General features: G+C 37.0%; 1 protein-coding gene across 4 annotated transcripts in view; it reads left to right on the top strand.

Annotated features, from left to right (window-relative positions):
• The window catches only part of TBC1D5 (TBC1 domain family member 5), a 585,769-nt gene that overhangs the window by 140,766 nt on the left and 430,911 nt on the right, over positions 1-14,092 (top strand). For all 4 annotated transcript variants that reach the window (XM_040263533.1, XM_040263505.1, XM_040263514.1 and 1 more), the window contains one exon: positions 9,295-9,496. The gene's annotated coding sequence lies outside the window, so the exon portion shown is untranslated. The remainder of the gene's footprint in view (positions 1-9,294; positions 9,497-14,092) is intronic.

Here is a 14,092-nt window from a genome sequence, read left to right on the forward strand (position 1 = left end):
ATTATGAAATAAAAATTTCCATATAAATTAACAATTTCTCATCCTGATTTTCCTTACCAAAATGCTGTGTCAGTCCTTTATCTGATGTTTTACTTACTATAATAGTCTCATATTTCATTTATCCTAGGTAACCAAAGGTTTGAGTACCAAAATAAAAATACTTGATGAAACTTAAATCCTACTAAGAGGCTTGTGATTGACTTTATGAAGGAAAGGGCGGGGGGTGGACTGTAGGGTAGGAGTGAGGTAAGAAGCCCGTTTTTCTTGTGCTTCGTTTAGAAGAGGGAGACCAGCAAGATAAATGGGCCAGGAGTCACAGAGCAGGCTTGCATGACTTACATGGCTTTTCAGGATAGAATACAGTGGTCACAATAATTTGGTGAATGATCTTCATCTTTGTGTGAAGAAGTCTATTCAATATCGTGAAAACATCTATTATCATATGTGGTATAGACATAATTCCCATCTTGCATTATTAGATGTTAACAAAGCCCCCCGCCCCCTTTGTTTGCATGAATCACAGAAACCTCACAAGACTTGTCTGCTGCCGTCGCGCCTGTTACTATGTACATGTCACTGTTTACTGTTACGCTTCCCCAACGTGATGCACACTCGTCTGATCTTTAATCACCCAGGTTGATAAAATGAGCCTCCACGTATGGTGAACTTTGTTCTCCTATCTGATCACATTTTCTGGTTCCTGAAAGACTATCATTTTTCTTTTTAAAAATATTTGCTCCTGTTTTCTGTGTCCAAGCAACCTGGCATGATCAAAATGAGCTGTAAGTTCAGAAAATTCTCAACAGCAGAATTCTAGTTGCTAAAAATGCCAGGTTAAACTGAACATTTTTAGTACATATAATTCATTTCTGCTAAGACTTGAAGTCCTGAAAATTCTGGGATTTTCTTAGGTAAATTCTCCTTAAAGTTTGCTCATGTATGTTTGGATTGTATGGTTTTGTAGAGGTATATGATATTATGTAACTAATATTTGTTATAGTTTAAGAGCTTGATTGTTTAAAAAAAACATCAAAGGACTTCTCTGATGATCCAGTGTCTGAGACTCTGTGGTTCCAATATGGGGACCTGGGTTCAAACCCTGGTCAGGAAACTAGATGCCACAGGCTGCAACTAAAGTCCTGAGTGCCGTAACAAAGACCTGGCACAGCCAAATAAATAAATTAAATATTAAAAAAAAGTCAAGTTTGTGAGTCACTCATTCATACAGACACACTGGCATTATTAAGTGTGAAGGCTTGGAAGTCCAGTCCATTAGAAAATGCAGCTCAGCTGCTTTGCAAATAGTTCTTGCTTTGGTGAGAAGTTTTTGTATAAGAAGTAAACTTAGTACTGAAGAGAACTGAATCAATCTACAGATGGATGTTTTGGACAGGTGGAAGCCTAAGCTAAACTCAGAGCATCATAGCTTAGCAAATTAAAAAAGTTATGTTACATGGTTTTAGGCATCAAATCTTGGTTCAGTAGAACTCAAGACAGACTAAGCTGCTGCTGCTAAGTCGCTTCAGTCGTGTCCACCTCTGTGCAACCCCAGAGACGGCAGCCCACCAGGCTCCCCCGTCCCTGGGATTCTCCAAGAAAGAACACTGGAGTGGGGTGCCATTTCCTTCTCCAATGCATGAAAGTGAAAAGTGAAAGTGAAGTCGCTCAGTTTTGTCGACTCTTAGAGACCCCATGGACTGCAGTCTACCAGACTCCTCCACCTATGGGATTTTCCAGGCAAGAGTACTGGAGTGGGGTGCCATTGCCTTCTCCGACAGACTAAGCTGCTAGGGTCAAAATAGAGAATTCGTAATTTTTAAAAAAAAATACACCACAGTATTTTTTGAATTTAGTATTTAATTTTTTTTAATTCTCATACTTGAGAATTAAACTCTGTTTCCTAAAAGTAATTTATACATATTAATAACATAATATGTACATAATTGAATCTTGTTACCTTGTGAGCTGTTTTCTAGTCAGCAGTGTTCCTTTAACAGCTAGAAAAAGTGGCTTAAATCTAAAACTTACTCCCCCATTTTAAACATGTTCTGACTGAGGAACTCAGGTGTCCAAAACAAGTCTATCCTTCTGGCAAGAGTGACGAGTTCTTCATAAGGAAATTCTGGAATTGCTTTGAACAAGTGTTTGGATAATTTCTTTGGAACTCTTTCCAAGTGGTTATGTCAGCTTTGGATGTGGGGAGAAATAGGCCATAGATCTGAATTTTCTATAAGTTTTATTATCATTTATTCTTGGAATAGTAATTTTCTTTTTGAAGACTTATTCTGATAGTTTTCTGTATTTGTTGTACATTTATACTAATAAGGCTTAGGATGTGTTTTTGGCCAACCTGAACACTAATTTAGGGATATTTGAGAAGGAATGCCATTAAAAATATCTGTTTGTTTCCCCAGGGTATATGTATGCATGCTCTATCAGGGATAGCATGTTGAAAACTATTTAGAAAGTAGTAGATTAGAAAGTTTAATCTTAAATTAATGCCTATCACATTGATACATGTGTGATCTTTCTATATCTGTTTTGCTGAACTATTAGTTTCAAACTTACTAAACAAGTAACCTAATACAAAATTTAAAATTCAGCTGGATAATTTATATCAACAAGTAGCTCAGAGTGAGATATGTGAATTATAGAGATCACAACTTGGCAACAATTTTATTTTTTTTTATTTTTTTATTTTTTGGCAACAATTTTAAAGAGAGTACCAATTGGAGATATTTCTCGGCTTGAACTGGTGTGTCCAGGACTGAGGACCCTTTCTAGAATAAAATGAAACCTCAGATACATGAGGAATTAGTGCCGTGATCTGTTTTCTAAATTTCGTTTTAGTCAGTGAAGTTAGTTTGCTTAATATTACAAAAGTGAGCAGAATTAAAATTGAGACCACTCATTTGTTACTTGTTTGGTCCTCAGCATCCCTTTTTCAGGAGGGCAAGATTCTGAGGTAGGCATGTATATGAACTCAGGAGTATGCAGTAGTTTGTGCTTTTACTCGTAATCAGCTTTGTTTCTTATCTCTTTCTCCTCTCACCTTAAAATTTTTAAAAATTCCTTTAATGGCGCAAGTAATCTGCCTACCTGCTGGCCTGGGAACCCTGGGCGTTTGCTGAGCTTCGCTCTCTGCTCATCTCTGTGTCTGGGCGCCACCATCTCTCTCATGTCTGTCTCGCCGCCTCCATCTGTGCAGCTGCTGTGCTAGCTCGATCGTGAGCAGTCTGTCCTTCTTCTGGAATTCTCTCTCTCACTCACTCACTGGGCTGTGCTGTGCCCAGTCGCTCAGTCATGTCCAGCTCTGTGCGACCGTAAAGACTGTAGGACGCCAGGCCCCTGTCCATAAAATATTCCCAGCAAGAATGCTGGAGTGGGTTGCTGTTTCTGCTCCAGGTGGTCTTCCTAACTCAGGCATGGAACCCGTGTCTCCTGCGTTGACAGGCAGGTTCTTTTCCACTGTGCCACCTGGGAAGCCCTGAAATACTCGCCACTCAGTCATTGTTTCGGGTGTTTTTCTATGCTGCTAATCAGTAGCAACACTGTCCAGTGTAGGTTTCTTTTATTTCTTCTTTGAGACGGCACTTACAGGCAGGGAGGCCAATAAAGGGACAATGGTTTGGTAGTAAAGTAGCTGATGACAAAGTCTTGAGCCACAGTGAAGAAAAAATATACATGTTAAATAATCGAGTCCTTTGTAGAGCTAACTTACCTGTTCTCTTCTGGTTTTAATTAGTTTTGTGCACTTCTGTTTTCTGAAAACTAAAGCTTCCTCAGAATTGTGGAATAACTTGGGACAGTGACTGCTTTTCATAGGTTTTCCTCCAGTGCAGTCAACTATGATTTGAATTTTTCTCTCTGCAGTTTGAACAAAATAAATTAGAGTTTTTATTGGCTAAAAGGTATCAGGCAGGTGATGTTACAAAAAGGCAATAGATTAAAAAAGAAACTCTGAAACAAATGGAATAACATAAAGAGTAGTTAATGAGATGTGGAATAATTTAATAAGTCTGGAACTGAGAGTTTAGAATACAGACTAAAACTATGGATGATGCTTAAAGTTGGACTCTGTTTAATCTAAGATAACTTCTTCAGAAATCTTATTTATTTTCATCTTAGTTACAGGAACATACTTAAAAGAAGGATACTTAAACTACGTTTGTATCCTTATTGTACTGTGAAGGATGTCTACTTTGAAAAGTCCCATGCCTCATGTTTGCCATAAGAAATGTACAAAAACTAACATGCTTAAGTGAATTTTTCATCTTTTTGAGTCAGGTTGAATCTGCCTCTTTTTTATGGTGACCACAGTTCTGGGAATTTTCTAACTCATCTTGGGGATTTGGACTGGTCTCTCAATATGGAAATGGACCTCTCAGAAAGCAACTCTCAGAAATGACTCAACTTCTTTCAGTTTATTTAGGGTGATTGAGACTGATCTGTTTCTTATTTGTAAGCTGATTTGAACTTGATATCCAAGCTTGACCCTAAATGGATCAGGATACAGAGAAAAGAGGTTACGTTGCCATCAAGAGAAAAATAAGAAGGTATAATACTCAAATCATAAGAAGTTTTCTCTTCTTCAAGTATACATACATTGGTGTCTGTTTTGCCTGGAGCTTAAGTTTGTGTGGGGTCTAACTTGGTACCAACTATTTGTGAAAAATGAGCCTATTTGAGAGAAAATACACAGTCCAGGGGATTGCAAGAGTCAGACACGACTTAGCAACTAAACAACAGCAAAGCAGAAACATCATGTGCTGTTAGAAGAGCTCCAAGATGAAGACGGATTTTGGAAATGAAGATGCGTTTTATAATTAGGACAACCTGGAAGTATTTCATTTACCTTAAAGATCAAAGAAACGGATTTAGATTATGTCAGTGCTTTAGGGATCCTTGCCTATATAAAGATTTGTAAAACTAAGGGAAGTTATAAACACAGTAAGTAATGATCAGGTATATCACACTTATAATTGCTTTGAATTGAAGTGGCATGAAACTGTGGCTAAGACCACATGGCCTCTTGGTTCGGATTTCTTAGTGATAAGGTCTTGGACAAGTTAGTTCCCTTAAGTCCTTATTAACTGTTTTTGTTTGTTTGTTTTGGTGTCAGGTAGGGTGGGGGTTTTGTTGGTGTTCAGTTGCCGAGTTGTGTTCAACTCTTCGCTACGCCATGGACTCCACCAGGCTCCCTGTTCCTCACCACCTCCTGCAGTTTGCCCAAGTTCATGTCTGTTGACTCAGTGATGCCATCCAACCATCTCATTCTCTGACACCCTCTGCTCCTGTCCCCAGTCTTTCTCAGCATCAGGGTCTTTTCCAGTGAGTCAGCTGTTGGTATCAGGTGGCCAGAGTATTGGAGCTTCCGCTTCAGCATCAGTCTTTCCAAAGGGTATTCAGGGTTGGTTCCCTTTAAGATTGACTGGTTTGATATCCCTGCTTTCCATGGGGCTCTCAAGAGGTCTTCTCCAGCACCACGGTTCGAAGGCATCAGTTCTTTGGCACTCTGCCTTCTTTATTGTCCAGCTCTCATATCTGTGCATGACTACTAGAAAGACCATATCCTTGACTCTGTGTACCTTTGTTGGCAAAGTGATATCTTTGCTTTTTAATACACTGCTTAGGTTTGTTATAGCATTCTTGCCAAGAAGCATTTGTCTTCTAATTTCATGCCTGTAGGTAAGGTGGCATTAAATGAGATACTCCATATGAATATCAATATAATGGTAGAATACCATTGGTAGATACTATTGTCACTAAAGTATGTTTTCAAACAACTTCCAGATGTAAGTCATGTAGTTAAGCCTGAGTGGATGTTTTCTTTGGTTCAGATGAATACAAGGAGACAGTATGTAATAAACTTTAAACTGCTCATATTTAACTTCACACATAAACCTTGAAAGAATAACATCTATCTTCAAACTTGAAAATTAAAAGAATTATATTCCCATTAACCTTGGGTGGAAGTTTGGAGTGTTAGAATTTTGTGGAGTCTTTCAGGAATGCTGTTTAGGCAGCCCTGCCAGCCCATCACGTTATTGGGGTTGCTGGGACAGTAAATGGAGGGCACACTTGCACAGTGGCCGTGGAGGGGCGTGGAGAAGGAAGACGGGCAGGCTCTAACTTTTCCAGGTGATCTGAAGCTTCTGGAAGCACAGCAGGTGTTCTCTGTCCTGATGCTGCTTCGCTGCCAGTGTATGTTCAGCGTCCATTTGTATCCCTGAGAGTTAGATGTAAGCTCTTTACTGCTTTTATTTTTTTGATAACTGTTATTGTGTTAGACACTTTTACATAGTTTTAACTTTTTTTTTTTTTAACTTATCAACAATATATTTTATTTAGTCAGTTGACTTATGCAACAGTATTTTCCTTATGAACCGTTCATCTCCCTTAAACATTGCTGTGTCTTTTGACATGGAAATTCCTAAATGATTTAGTTTAAGACTAAAATTTGTGTTAAGGAAAATCAATTTGGTAGAGACACTTTATGTATAGTTAAAACTGCATTTGTTTAATTACTCCTCTTTCTGTTGAAAAGGAACCTTGATACTAGTAGTTCAGAAACACATTTGAAATTTATATTGAGTACACTTTAATTGGACTAGATGAAGTGTTATATATATTCAACAAATAATTTAAAGATTGTGCGTCTGAAGAATGGAACGTAGTTGTTACTGGTTGAAACTTTCGAGAAAGCTTGAAGTCATCTCCTCGCTGCTATATTGGCATCTTTGGGATGGTCTGCTTCGGGATGTCCATTTTAAGAAGCTTCTTAGATTTTTATAGACCCTGAAGTTTGAGACCCACTGCTGAAGTCTCTGCTGACAGCTTTAAGATGTAGGCTCTGCCCTTGCAATGGAAGGAATGTTTTTACTTATGGGATAAATAAATGGAATGTATTTATTTATATTATTTGCCTAAGGCATAAAACTTTAAAAATGCTACCAAAATTTACCAAGACAAGAAACCATAGAAGTTATAAAAGTTTTTTTTGGGGGGGGGTCCCTTATAAAAGCTAGAAAAAAGAATGAAGAAGATTAATATATTATTGGAATAGTGCTTTTGTGTTACTTTTTGGTATTTTGACCTTAATTTACTGTAGGACTATTGTTAGCAGATTGAAATGTTCTTGTGAAAACTCTTAAGGCTGTAGTCTTTTCTTGAAAATTGGTTTAGTACTGTTGTTTACATTGTGAAATTAGTGCTTTCAATAAGATTTTGGTTTCCATCTATCCTGAATTCTCCCTAGGAGTGCACAACTTCAAAAATAAAGAGGCACAGTCAGCAGAAAAAAGAGGTGGTCTGAGCATTTATGCGTTAAATATGCATGTTAATTAGGAAAAAAATTAGAAAAATATGAAAACAGATGTTACATAAATTATTGCAGTCCCAGGGCAGCAGTAACTCACACACTGACAATGATTTTTATATGTGCGTGTGTATGTCTATTTCTAGGTTTCTCAGTGTTTATGCAATTCCATAGAGAATAACTGGAAGGAAACTGGTATATCCTTTCAGGGAGACTGTGGTAAATACCCCTCCTGCATGTGGCTTGCTGAACAAGTCTAGGCATAATATACACCCTTCCTGTAAGCTCACCATCCGTGCTTCCTGACCTTCCCTGTAGTCTTTCCTTCTTGGCTTCTTTGATAGTATGTCAGTGAAATCTTTTAATGGATATGTCCTGGCTAAACAAGAAAGTGAATCATAGTCCCAAGCAGTATAGGAAATGTAAAATTGACTGTAGTGTAAAATAAGTATTTAGGAATAAAACAAATCACAACTTCTGAGGACACTGATTGTAATGTTACTATTTCTTTGTTTACAGTCATACTTTCTGAAGAAATAGCCATCATTCTCTGAGTAGTGTTGACACAGTAGTATGACAATCTATACTAAGTGTTACATAAACATACATTCATCAACTACACATATGTTGGAATAATTGATAGATCCTCGAATGTCTTTACTCTAAAGAGACATCTGTAATATAAAAATGGCCTGTATTTTTACCAGGGAAAGATGAGAAATAGAGACATGCTTTGTTTCAGTGAGTGGTGTGGCAGTTTTTAGTTCAACCATACAGAAAAACCATGTGACTAGAGTGCTGTCCAAGGCGCTGCCGCTGTTATCTGGGTGTTTTCCATTCATAGATTATATAACTTAGAAACATATTGTTTGTAACTTTTCAGATAAGATTAAAAGTTAAAATAAGGAAATGCTCCATCAGAGTGTAATAAATCATTCTCTTTATCTAACAAGAAAACAAAACATGAGTTATATTCAGTTACAGGAGCATAAACAGTTTCTGTAAATCTGTGTAGAGATCAATGCTACATTCATTGGTAGTCTTTGGAAATCATACTTTGTTATTTGGTTTCAGTAGCATATGATGTTAAAATGTGTTTTAAGTAATTAATTTCTTTTGATCCCAGAAGTTTCCTATATACCTGTTATCATAACGCTTTTCAATTCCATGTTTTTGATTTATATTTTACTTTATATTGCCTAAGTATTGTTGTCTTTTTGTGCATATGCTGAGTCACCAATAGGCTATGAGCTAATACAGAATGAAATCTAGAAAAGATATTGTTTGGTAATTTATTATCCTTTAGAGGTTCTTTACTTTAGATAGATGTTTAAGAAATTCTGTTGTTATTCTTGAAAATTTTATGTAGAGATGTATCTTTGTCAGATAGGATTTATAGAAGTGTATTAAAGTATGTTACTAAAGGTGATAAATGTTTTTCTGTAGGCAAAAAGGCTATGGAAGTTAATTTTTAATTCACAAATAATATTTACTTGCCACACTGATACAACTGTGTTCTAATTTTACATTTTACTAGTAGTTTGGATTTAATTTTCAGTGGAGTTTTTTCACATTTGTTTTAAAATGTCAGATTTCCATTTTTTATTTTATGTAATTTTAATACTTATTATTTTATTATGTATTAGACTAGTGCACTTCTTATTTGAACACTTTTAATTCATGTCATTGAGTGAAACAAAGTGATAACAGGTGATATATTTTATATTGAGGTATTTTATGTTTTGCGGTTTTTTTTTTTTTTTGGTATTATAATGCTGTGAGTATTATAAAGTGAGTTTCTTTCTTCTATTTTAGATGATGGAAAGGGTGATTAATGTGTAAGCTAACATTTGTCTCCTAAGAGCCAAAAATATGGCATAAATTTTTTCAGCTTTTTGCATTGATGGCTTTGATGTAGGGGTCCTTTGCTTAGGGAGAGGCATATTTGAAGCTATTTTATTTATTTATTCTTCCAGGTATTTGCTGTTTATCCTGAAGCTCAGCTGAGGCAGAGCTCAGCTGCTCTCTGTTTCTTGATTGTTCACTTCCTATTGGCCAACCAAGACTTTTATTGGAGAATTCTGTTGTACAGAGCCTGACATCATTTGTGGGCCGTAACAGGAGCATGCATTTGCAAGTGTCAGCTAGATTTGTGGATCAATAAAGTTTTCCTGAAAGGTAAATATATGTTCATTTCAAAATGTATGTTTTAAATTCAGTGCTATTAACATCTGTCTTGGTCTGTTCTGGCTTCTATAACAAAAATCCCATAGATTGTGTGACTTACAAATCACAGAAATTTATTTTTCACTGCTTTGGAGATTGGGATGTCTAAGATCAAGATGCTAGCAGAGTTGGTGTCTGATGAGGATCCACATGCTGGTTCATAGATGGGTGTCTTCCTGCTGTGCCTTCACACGGTGGGAGAATAAAGAGTTCTCTACGGCCTCTGTTTATAAGGGCACCAATCCCACTTATGAGGGCTCCACCCTCAGGACCTAATCACCTCACAAAGGCCTCACTCCTAGGCCATTACGCTGGGAATTAAGATTTAGTTTTGGGGATAATAAACGTTGATTTCATGATGATAACCCTATGATAGTTATCATGATCTGTCTTACAGACTTGTGTACAGAAGTGTGTGCTGTGTGCTCAGTCACGTCCGACGCTTTGTGATCCCATGTACCGTAGCCCACCAGGCTCCCCGTCCATTGAATTCTCCAGGCAGGAATACTGGAGTGGGGTGCTATTTCCTTCTCTGTGTATGTGTATACGTGTATGTATGTGTCTATACACTCATATTGAGTTTAGATTGCAGACTCATTCAGGGAATAATGTTACCCTGTAACACAGAGTTCCTTGACAGTTTCTTTCCATTTATCTATTGACCCACCAACTTCTGGTCTTTTCTTTTTCTTCATTGTTTTCCTTCTTTCTTAATTAAACTTTCACTGGGCTTTAAAAATATTTTCCCACCAGAATACTTTCAGCCCTTTTCTTACTGAATACTTTACTTTTTGTATTCTTATCTCTTTTCCTTTTTCTTCACCTTTTTTCTTTCTTTCTTTCCTACTTTCCTACCTACTTACCTACATTCTGATGTTCATTAAGTTTGTTGAAGGAGTTGCAAACTTAGAATGATTAAACTTAAAGCTGAAGGTATATCAAATAGATAGGATTTACTTTTTTATTTTTAACCACAACCCATAGTGAGAAATAAATTTTGCATTGATCAGACATTTTCCTCAGGCATAAATGCACAAATGAAGCTAACAAAAGTTGAAACAATTCTGCCTGGGCTGCCTTGAATGTGTACTGTGTTCTATTTTATTACATTTTTTGTAAACTTCATTTAATATATGCTGATACCCATAATTACATTTATTTCCCTGATCAAAGATGGATCACTTTTGCAATTTCAAAAGTCCTACTGTAGATCACTTTATGACTGACCTGTAGGGAAAATAAATGGAATGAGGCATTGTTTTCTCTTTCAGTCCAGCTGCTTTTCTGTTGTCTTCTGTGTGCTTCTCATTTCTTTTGATTCAAGTCATCAGATGACTTGGGGAAAGAACTGTGTAACTGTGTAACTGCTGAAGAATATTGGAGCACTAATTGGTTCTTTTACAGTAAGAACACAGATATCAGTGGTCATGTTTCAAAATATAAATGGAGGAAACTCTTTAATAGAATCATTCCTTTATAGTAAGGTGAATCTTTAACAGCTCTGTTCTTTGCTTTCTGTCTGTAAACTGAGCATGCTGATGCTCTCATCATTCCTGCTTTACAATATTTAAACTTCCAAAGTCCTTTACAGATTTTTTTCCCCCAAAGTGGTCTATTCTAGTGTTCCTTCTGATTTTATTGAACATTTTTATACTTTTCACAAATTACAAAGAGTTAAAAGTTAAAAATGTAGTATATTTTTTAGAAAGTTTAGTATATGCAGAAAAGTAAAAAGAAGAAAAAAAATTATGCTCAATCCAATGTATTAAAAGCTAAAACAGTTCTAAGAGGAAAGTTTATAGCAGTAAGCACCTATATTAAGAAAGGAAATCTCAGGGCTGTCCACTATCTTCAGTTTTATTCAGCTCAGTTTTGGAAGTCCTAGCCTCAGCAATCAGAGAAGAAAAAGAAATAAATCTGTATTAGAAAGGAAGAAGTAAGACTGTCACTGTTTCCAGGTGACATGATACTTTACATAGGAAATCCTAAAGATGCCACCAGAAAACTACCGGAGCTCGTCAGTGAATTCAGTGAATTTGCAGGATACAAAATTGATATACAGAGATCTCTTGCATTTCTATACACCAGCAATAAATTATCAGAGAGAAATTGAAGAAACAGTTCCATTTACCATCTCATCAAAAAGAGTACAATACTTAGGAACAAACCTCAGTAAGGAGATAAAAAACTTGTTCTCAGAAAACTGTAAGATACCAATGAAAGAAATCGACAGCACAAACAGATGGAAAAATATATTTTTGAATTAGAAGAATTAATGTTAAATTGACTGTTACTACCATTACTAACTGCCAGCAAATTTGGAAAACTCAGCAGTGGCCACAGGACTAGAAAAGGTCAGTTATCATTCCAATCCCAAAGAAAGGCAGTGCCAAAGAATGCTCAAACTACCACACAGTTGCACTCATCTCACACTCTAGTAAAGTAATGCTTAAAATTCTCCAAGCCAGGCTTCAGCGATACATGAACCATGAACTTCCAGATGTTCAAACTGGTTTTAGAAAAGGCAGAGGAACCAGAGATCAAATTGCCAACATCTGCTGGATCATGGAAAAAGCAAGAGAGTTCCAGAAAAACATTTTTTTCTGCTTTATTGGCTATGCCAGAGCGTTTGACTGTGTGGATGACAATAAACTGTGGAAAATTCTGAAAGAGATGGGAATACCAGACCACCTGACCTGCCTCTTGAGAAATCTGTATGCAGGTCAGGAAGCAACAGTTAGAACTGGATATGGAACAACAGACTGGTTCCAAATAGGAAAAGGAGTGCATCAGGGCTGTATATTGTCACCCTGCTTATTTAACTTCTATGCAGAGTACATCATGAGAAACGCTGGGCTGGAAGAAGTACAAGCTGAAATCAAGATTGCCAGGAGAAATATCAATAACCTCAGATATGCAGATGACACCACCCTTATGGCAGAGAGTGAAGAGGAACTAAAAAAAAGCCTCTTGATGAAAGTGAAAGTGGAGAGCGAAAAAGTTGGCTTAAAGCTCAACATTCAGAAAACTAAGATCATGGCATCTGGTCTCATCACTTCATGGGAAATAGATGGGGAAACAGTGGAAACAGTGTCAGACTTTATTTTTGGGGGCTCCCAAGTCACTGCAAATGGTGATTGCAGCCATGAAATTAAAAGACGCTTACTCCTTGGAAGGAAAGCTATGACCAACCTAGATAGCATATTCAAAAGCAGAGACATTACTTTGCCAACTAAGGTCCATCTAGTCAAGGCTATGGTTTTTCCTGTGGTCATGTATGAATGTGAGAGTTGGACTGTGAAGAAGGCTGAGTGCCGAAGAATTGATGCTTTTGAACTGTGGTGTTGGAGAAGACTCCTGAGAGTCCCTTGGACTGCAAGGAGATCCAACCAGTCCATTGAGAAGGAGATCAGCCCTGGGATTTCTTTGGAAGGAATGATGCTAAAGCTGAAGGTCCAGTACTTTGGCCACCTCATGCGAAGAGTTGACTCATTGGAAAAGACTCTGATGCTGGGAGGGATTGGGGGCAGGAGGAGAAAAGGGACGATGGAGGATGAGATGGCTGGATGGCATCACCAACTCGATGGACATGAGTCTGAGTGAACTCCAGGAGTTGGTGATGGACAGGGAGGCCTGGCGTACTGTGATTCATGGGGTCGCAAAGAGTCGGACATGACTGAGCAACTGAACTGACTGACCATTACTAAGGCAGTCTCCATATTCAGTGTAATTCCTATTTAGATATCAATGGTGTTTTTCAGAGAACTAGAATAAATAATTTAAATTTTGGCATGAAAACACCAAAGACCTCAAATAGATAACACAAATCTGAGATAGAAGAAAAGAGCTAGAGGAATCACATGTCCTGATTTCAGACTACACTACAAAGCTATGATAATTTTAGAAAGATACCTATGTCAGTGGAACATAATTGAGAGCCCAGAAATATAGCACATGCTGTGGTCAGTTGATCTGTGACAAGGGAGGCAGAAATACACAATGGAGAAAAGACAATCTCTTCAGTAAGTAGTGGTGGGAACACTGGGCCAGATACTGTCAAAGAATGAAATTGCAATATTCTCTAACACAACAAAGAAAAATAAACTAAAAATAGACTAAAGTCCTAAATGTAAGACCAGATATTATAAAGCTCCTAGAATCAGAACACTCTCTGAAGTAAACCACAGCAGTAGTTTTTGGATTCATTTGAAAGCAAAGAAAGAAAAACAACAATACACAAATAGGACCTAATTAAATTTAAAAGTTTTTGTACAGCAATGGAAGCCATCAATAGAGAAATACAGCCTACCGGATGTGAAGAGATATTTGCAAATGATGTGACCAATAAGGGGTTAATATCCAATGTGTGTAAATAGTTCAATTAACTCAACATACCAAAAAAATGATTAAAAAATGGGCAGATGAACTGAATACATTTTTTAAAGAGGAAATGCAGATGACCAGTAGGCATATGAAAAGATGCTCAGCATCACTAATAATCAGGGAAATACAAGTCAAAGCATTTGCATTTGTTTGAGATAGTACCTC

The sequence above is a fragment of the Oryx dammah genome, unplaced genomic scaffold (genome assembly GCF_014754425.2).
Source record: "Oryx dammah isolate SB20612 unplaced genomic scaffold, SCBI_Odam_1.1 HiC_scaffold_2, whole genome shotgun sequence".
NCBI classification, from domain to species: Eukaryota; Metazoa; Chordata; class Mammalia; order Artiodactyla; family Bovidae; genus Oryx; species Oryx dammah.